Source organism: Lycium barbarum, chromosome 4 (assembly GCF_019175385.1).
Source record: "Lycium barbarum isolate Lr01 chromosome 4, ASM1917538v2, whole genome shotgun sequence".
In the NCBI taxonomy this organism is placed as follows: Eukaryota; Viridiplantae; Streptophyta; class Magnoliopsida; order Solanales; family Solanaceae; genus Lycium; species Lycium barbarum.
The window spans coordinates 141,483,951-141,492,184 of record NC_083340.1 but is presented as its reverse complement, the minus strand read 5'-3'; the positions used below and the strand labels follow the sequence as shown (position 1 = coordinate 141,492,184).

Genomic DNA, 8,234 nt, shown 5'->3' with positions numbered 1-8,234 from the left:
AATCTTGGGGAACCACTGTTTTAGTGTCATACAGTCAAACATCCATCTCTATAATATCGTTGGTTATAATAGCATTTCAGGTTTTCATATTATATTTTATTTTCTTTATAACATCATTTTAATTCATTATATCAATACATTCTTTATAAAATTTTCTTTTTATAACAGTCATACTCAAATATTATGTAATATTAATATTTTATAAGAAATATATTATGAAAAAAAATAAAATATTAATTTATGTTAATTATCAAGGAAAAATTATTAAATTCCTTTTTATTGAAAGTTTGGACAAAACGCTTCATCAATTTAAGTGTTATATTATCACTATGAAACAACCTACCATTGTAGAATTCTTAAGTCAAACTTGAAATATTTAAATTCTCAATTAATTTTAGACGTATATGTTCCTTAAATTTTAATTCTTTATCGATATGGTACGACTAGTTATTGATCTATCAATCACTTCAACTTTTAATTAATGAAATATGAAAATCAATTGAGATTTTAAAATTTACAAGTATCTTGTTTTCACTTTTAACATAAAAAATATAAAAAAAAATATTTTTTGCGTACTTTTGTTTGTAATAGCTAAATGAGATTCAAACATGAAATGTCGATATACATATATTATAGCACTTCGCTATAGCAGTCATGAAATTTTTGGACAAACGTTGTCATTACAGAGAGGTTTGATTATAGTAGTACTCCCTCCGTCCCAATTAATTGCATAATTTTTTTAGACAAAATCAAAAAAAATTAAGCTAAATTATTTTTAAATATAAAAATGCATAATTTTTTTTAGATAAATTAAAAGAAAAAAAAGTGTATATGGGACAAATAAATATTACTATTCATGTCCTATTTAGGCACTATAGCATTGTAGGCTGTTAGCACCTATAAGCTTTTAGGTATGCGTCACAATGTGAGAGAGGAAAAAGAGAAAATTGGAGATTATCAAGTGTGGAAAGAAGACTCCGTCACCGACCTTCCCTTTCATACAAATCTTTTTCTCCATTTCCCAGTTGACCTTATCTCCTTTGGGCTCTTATTAATTTGTATCCGCACCGCGTATAATAACAACACTAATATATTCAGTGTAATTTTAAAAATAAAGAAGTTATTTTACATAAACTCTTGGATTATATTTCGTATTCACACCACGTATCTTCATTAAAAAAGTAATCTATTTTATTGAAGATTGTTTAATTTCTTGAGGTCGAACTTGACAGAAGATAGAGGATTCCTATTCACGCCATCATAATTGTTAGGAGTCTCTTGCATATATTTTTTATTCATTTTTCACTCGATGTCCGTTAATTGTTTTGGGTTTCGATTAATTCGAATTCATATTACGTAAGATTATTAAGAATTATTCCTTATCAAAAAAAAATTATTACTCGATCTCGTACTCTGATTAAGTTGAAATGATCTTATTCACCTACCACAATTCTCGATTCTCGGTGGTCCATTTCATACAATTGCAAGTGATAGGCGATTTTAAATAATTTATTTCATATTTATCTTTTTGATTAACTTATTGTGTATAATTAAAAGTAACTTTTCCAAACCGTTCTAATCATCTCAATTTCGAGTCAGTTAATTTTCCGGCAGTTTTACTGCAAGAAAGCAAGCATCTTAATAATTTTCGCTTGTCTCATTTGCTATAGTATAAGGGAATAAGTATTGTACAGCAATTACAATTTTAATTAAAAAGGTTTTTTTTCCACAAATTAAAAAGATTCATTAAACAAAATATCTATTAGGTGATACTCATATTAAATCACTAGATCAGATAACCAAAACTCTACTTTTGAAGTATTTTATTATTTTTCATAGATCACCAAGGACGTCATCTCAAACTTTAATCTTGTCCATATTGCTTATTTGAAGAAAAGAATTTGGTGGATCAAGAATAAAAAATAAAATAAAAACAGTGATGAATTCTGATTTTATTATTTTTTTATTTATTTCTCTCATCAATTTTTTTATTCAACTAGGGAAATATTTTATGTTACGGTAGAAATCTGAAAATCGGAATCAGTATAGACAAAAATAGTAAATGGAAAAAAAAAATGAAGTCACACTCTCGTGCCAGCCCACCCAACAGTAAAAGCTCATAAAGAAGAAAGATGAAGAGATAGCATATATACTAATTTGACCAAAAGTACGGATGTCTTGAGCCGAGGGTTTTTCGGAAACAGTTTTCTTAAAATAGGGATAAGGTCTGCGTACACTCTACCCTCTTCGAATCTCATTTTGTGTAATTATATTGGGTATATTATTTTTGTTGTTTGACCAAAAGTACACATGTCTATTAATTGCATGTGAAATGCTTATGAATATCTAAATGTATATTTTGGTAAAAATTAAGTACCAAATGCATAATATGGTATCTTAGACGTATGAATGTTGCACATGAGGAGATACGGAGGACAGCGACTTGACTCTAGCTTGGCTATGCATGCACTCAACAGGATATAAAATCTTGTATAATAATTAGCAAATTGGACCGACAAAAAGTTGAAGCACGTTTTACATATATCCTTTTCCTTTATTATACCCTCCGTCTTAATTATTTTTTTATTTTGGGAACTCCCACGAAATTTGCTATCCTTCAGGTGTGCACTGGATAATCGCAATAACTCGCAAATCACGTAGAAACTTCGAGTGCGCACTAGATAACCTGTTCACTGCACAATAGCTCACAACCGCAGGAAATGTGAACTGCACTAGGCAAACCCAATGCGACGAGCTCTGATTGAGAAGGTTGTCGGTGAGGAGAATCGACCTTAGGTCTCCCGTGTGGGAAAAACACTCACCCAACCAACTCAGTCAACCCTTGCATGTATTCGTCCTAACTTATAGGAAGGAATTTGGAGAGTTAAAATATTTAATTTTAATTACAAATTTAGATATAGATCCTTTAAATATTTTAAAATAAAATTACATATTTGAAAAATATAAACTATACGAAAAATATTACAGGTCAATATAGCTGATGACTTAAAATATTTTAAAAAGTATATTTAACTCCCAAAAGAGTAATACCTTCACATAAAATGAGATAGAGAATGTATTTCAAAAACAAATCCTTCTCCAATTATAAGTTCTATATATCTCTCTCATTGTTTAAAAGAAAATAATTTAAGAAGTTTTCTATTATATTGAGGGATCAAGGAAGCGGAAGGAGGAAGGGAAATAATGAGAATACATAATTTTAAAAAGGTTTTTATTACTTTGAGGGATTAGAAAAGAGGGGGAAGGAAGGGGAATAATGAGAATTAAGCTCACAATTATTACGAGGGAGACTTACACAGATATAAATAGACAGTAACCCTGGTGTTATACATGATCAAAATGGTGAGTAACATTGAGTTTATTTGTTAGCGGGTTAAATGTGATAAAAAGAAGATGAGGTAAACCTAAAATTACATGAGAAAAAAATTATATTGAAACATCGATAATGTTTTGGAATTTTATACAGACCTAGTGAAGAACAAAAGACAATGAAAACAAAATATTCTTATAGGTTATACCAACTAATTGTGATTAAGGTTAGTCCTATTGACACGCTTACATTAAATCTAGTGTTAGATATGAATATCTTATGTGAATATCTTTAATTTGGAGATTTTATGACAATTATACGAATAGGTGCAAGATTTAGAGAATGTCTAGTTTTAGAGAGCTCATGCTTTGTCCTAAAAGACAAATTATAGGATTGTTGTATCAGGTTGGTTAGCTGGTTGTTTTCTTTTTTAATAATCATTTGGTATTTGGTACCCAGTGGACTGTTTCATCTAGATTCAATTCTAAAGAATTGTTAATTCCTGATGGATGTCCCTCGGAATTTGGCTCATCAGTAAGGAATTTCTGTCACAAACATTACCTAATAGTCAAATTCTAATGAAATCTATTTAAAATTTCGATTCGAGCCATGTAGGTCTATTAAGAAGGAAACACTCCTTATAAAAGGGATTCTTCATCCTTGTGATATAAAACCGAGACTTTTGGTTAAGAGCAGAGGTATTTCATTTATCTCACCACATTCCTGGATGGTAACTGACAGATGTTTACCAATTCAGAAACACAAGATGCTCCTGGTAGTTCTAATTTGGGGAAAGGAGGAGTGTCTTAATTAATGCTTAAATGGAATACTTAGAAATATATAAAAAGAAAAAAAAAAAAAAGACAAAGGACAAAAATGATTTTTTTTTTTTTTTTTTAACTTTCATGTATATGCATTTCTAACTAGTTCTGTTTCATATATTTCTATTTGAAAAATTGCTTCTTAATTTGAATCTAGGTCGAATTGGCCTTTTCAAAAGACACATATTTAATCAATTACATAAACTTAAATTGTATCAACCTAAAAGTTAAAGAAACAATATCTGGAGGATACTATATGGATAACCTATTGGCTGAAGTTATGTAAACAATTGTGTTTGAGATAATGCTTGAATGAGTGAAAGGTGTTGAGATAATGCTTGATTACAATATTTAACTCACAATGTAAAATTTGAAAAAAAGAGTTCTGCTTATCTTAGGATCACAACTCACTGGTACTTTTTTTTATTTTTTATAATCGTAGTATCTGAGCCAGCTTGCGCGCACCTCGACTAATTTCACGGTATACCTGTCACCTTCCACCAGCAACAGGTACCAGGTAATTCTGTCCACCAATGCTAGAACAGATGAAAAAAAATCATCTAGTGTTTTGTCTCTATTGGGAATTGAACGTCAGACCTCATGGTGCTCAACCAACTTCATTGATCACTAGACCATACCCTTAGGTACAACTAACTGGTACTGTTCCGACATGAGAGACTGAAGTCATTCAATTTTAATATAGTATTTAAGGGGGCAAAGCGTTTGCCTCCATCGTGTATTCGTATTTTGGTTATTAATATGAAAGTAGATGTTTGTCTAATACTCCTAGCACTTGGAGTATTAAATCTTGAGGAAACTAATGACGGTCTCATAATAAAGTTTAGGTTTGGAATATATTGAAGAATGTTTTTGGCCATTTGCTCGTTAATTAATCAAGGAGTGTGTTTGCTCAATGTGATAGTACAAGGATATAGTTTAAAGATGGATTTTAAGCCTTCAGAAAAAAGGGAAGATTTCTTCTCTTTGTTTTAAGTATTTAGTTTCTCCGAGTGTTCAGAGACTAGACAAACCTTTGTCTTCATATTAGTAACCAAAATATGAAAACGCGACGGAGGCAAACGGTTCACCCCCATACATCCTATATTAAATTTGAATGGACTCAGTCTCTTATGTCTGGGAACGTCACCGCTGAGTTTGATCCTAAACTAAGAAGAACTCTTTTTGTTCTACTTGTTTTAGGATCACAGCTCATTTATCCGTTCCATGACATAAGAGACTGAAGTCGTTCAATTTTAAAATAGTATTTGCGGGGGGATAAAGTGTTTGCCTCTTTCGTGTATTCATATTTGGTTATTACTATGGACGCAGATGTTTGTGTAATCTACTAGCACTCGGAAAAAAAATTAAAGAAAAATATAACTTCCCTTTTATTCTGAAGTCTTCAACTCGATCGTCTAGAGTCCTGACTCCTGAGCTCGGAGAAGCAAACTGAAGAAGCTCATCATTACTTTGAAATGCAGACATCTCTCCTTCTTCCAAGTTTACGAGCACTTCAAGTCTGTCCCCACTTTGGTTATCGAGCAAGGCAAACATATAGATTGGAAAAGTAGCCGCATCCGCTCTTCTTGGCCTCCCCCATCCAATATTTATGTCATGAAATAGGAATTTCCTTAAACTAGTAAATCTATACATAGAAAAATCATTGCTAGAGGTCCGCTCGTTCATCTCTCTAGCTATTTCAGATACCCTTGAACATAGCAACTCTTCTGACTTAATATATTTGAGCATATCTTGGATCTTCTCTTTTCCTTTCCTAAGCTCACCAACTAGCTTTGCAAATTCATATCTTCCTTATTCGCTGCTGATACAGCGAAAGGAAGAATAGCATTCCTAACTAAGTCTGCTAGAACCAGTGCATCATTATTCATTCCGCGTAGATTAACTGCTTGTATCAATAAGGATGGCTTAAAAGTTGGTGTATTTACGCATTTGCATAGAAATGCCGAATTTGGCTTTCGGACTCAGCTGAAATCAAGGCACTTAGAGCTTTTAACTTGGAGGCTGAAAAATGGTACCTTTTTGATACATTTTTATATAAAGGGGGATCAACAACCGCTTGAGGTGATGAAGAATAGTTTGCTGGTTTAAAGATTGATGCTCCATTAAACAATGGAGATGGTTTTGTTTCTGAATCGCGTGCGACCATTGCCCAGTCCCTTAGGAATTTAGCCGTACTGTACCCATCACTAACCTTGTGGGAAAAGCATCCGCTGCGCGCTATGCCACCACATTCAAAATGACTAAGTTGAGCTACGATTAAACTGTCCGTAGATGGGATCCAAGGATCTTTAGGATATATCAAGTTGTCGATATCAGTACGAGGGTGATCGAAGATACTGGACATTGGACAATCAATTCGGACTTGAAAGAGATCGACTCCCATGTCATTACATTCGACAAAGGAATTGTCTCTTACACGTCCAGCAAACGGATAATATGTTGTTAGGACTTTGGAAAGAGATTTCTCAAGAATTTGGGATACATTTGTTGATTCCAACGAGCTTGAAGTATCCGGTTTCGGGTAGAAGAATGAAAACGGCATGTAGGAGTTAGTCCCCATTTGGTCCATAAGAGAGAGCTTGTGAATTCTATGTGAAAGTGGTGTTGGAGAAGAGGGCTTAATAATCTTTTTGGAAAGTAAAACAAATCTTGAAGCAGCCATTTTAGTTTAATACAAATGGTCTCTTTAGCTGCAGGGCGCTTCTTGGTGTTTGATTAGCCTCTTCTAAGTGAGCTATATATAAACTAGAAATGGAATAAGACATCATTACCCCCAACCGAAGTTTCTACGACACACCTTTTCTTTTCGAAAGTCCTATTACCCCTTGAACTTTTTTAAAACAGAAGAGCTACCACCCTGAAACTGGATATCTAAACTCTTATGGGATAGTGACATACACTCTCCTTGCCAAATGTATATTTAATTTTTTACTTTTCTTTATTTTCTCTCTTTTCTTATTCTTTTCTTTCTTCTTCTCTTTCTTCAACATTTCCTCCAATCCAACAATGGCTGCCGCCCCTTTTGTACTTTTTCATTTTTCTCTTTTCTTTTCTTTTCTTTATTTTCCTTCTTCATTATGATCAACCATGGAAACATTGCTGTAAGCCCATGTTACTTGGAGCTCGTCGGAAAAGTTGAAAACAATATTTTATGAATTTACGAAATTGGGGCTTCTTTCAAGACTTAATTTTTTTCTTGTTTGCATTTGAATGGAGGTCTGTCAACGGATGGAGAGTCTGTCAACGGATGGAGATTTTCATTCTCATTATTTTTTGCTTGCTATTCCGACGACAATATTTTTGCCCGATCTCATATTTGCCATGGCCGGAATTTGAAATTTCTCCAAACTTTTGTATTTCTAGGTTGTGTTTCGTTAGAGGGGTAATAATGGATGGAGATTCTCATTCTCCTTCTCAATCTGATCTTAGATTTTATTTTTCTTGTTTGGAGTTTTCCGATCACTTCTCCAGCGTTAACAAAACTTTTGGGAAAACAAAGTAAAAAAAAGAAAAAAGCTTTAAGTTATAATGATAATTAATTAGGTGTAATTAAATGTGAATTGCCCATTTAAAAAATGACGTGTATAAGTTAATCAGATTTTAACTTATTTTTTGACTCTCACTTGCCTTCAAGAGAGTGAACACACTCTCCTTGCCACCTCAACACCTAAGGGTATGTTTATTTCGTTTTAAAAAAGTTCAGGGGGTAATAGGATCCCCGAAAAGGAAAGGTGTGTCGTGGGAACTTCGATCATAGAGAAATTGATAATCCTACTCCACCATCTATGTTGTCTCGTTCCTCCAAAACGTCTGGCGGACTCGTATCGAATCCTCGAAAAATGAGGACCCGTCACTCACCAGACTACATTTTTAAAGAAATCGAGTGTTATATCCCGCATTTTGTACATTCGGATAATTTAAGATAATTGCAACAAGTTAAGGACAAGGCCATATTTTGATCTTGTTTAACACACAAGTTGTTTATGGAAATTTTTGATGTGGAAATATTAAGAAAGGCTAGGGGTAAAAAGGAAAAATTTACAAGGTGGCCCGTGGAAACA

The 8,234-nt window shown here is 32.9% G+C and overlaps 1 pseudogene; it reads right to left on the bottom strand.

The window, feature by feature from the left end:
- Positions 1 to 5,469: 5,469 nt before the first annotated feature.
- LOC132637939 (acylsugar acyltransferase 3-like) lies at positions 5,470 to 6,835 on the bottom strand (annotated as a pseudogene).
- Positions 6,836 to 8,234: the final 1,399 nt, after the last annotated feature.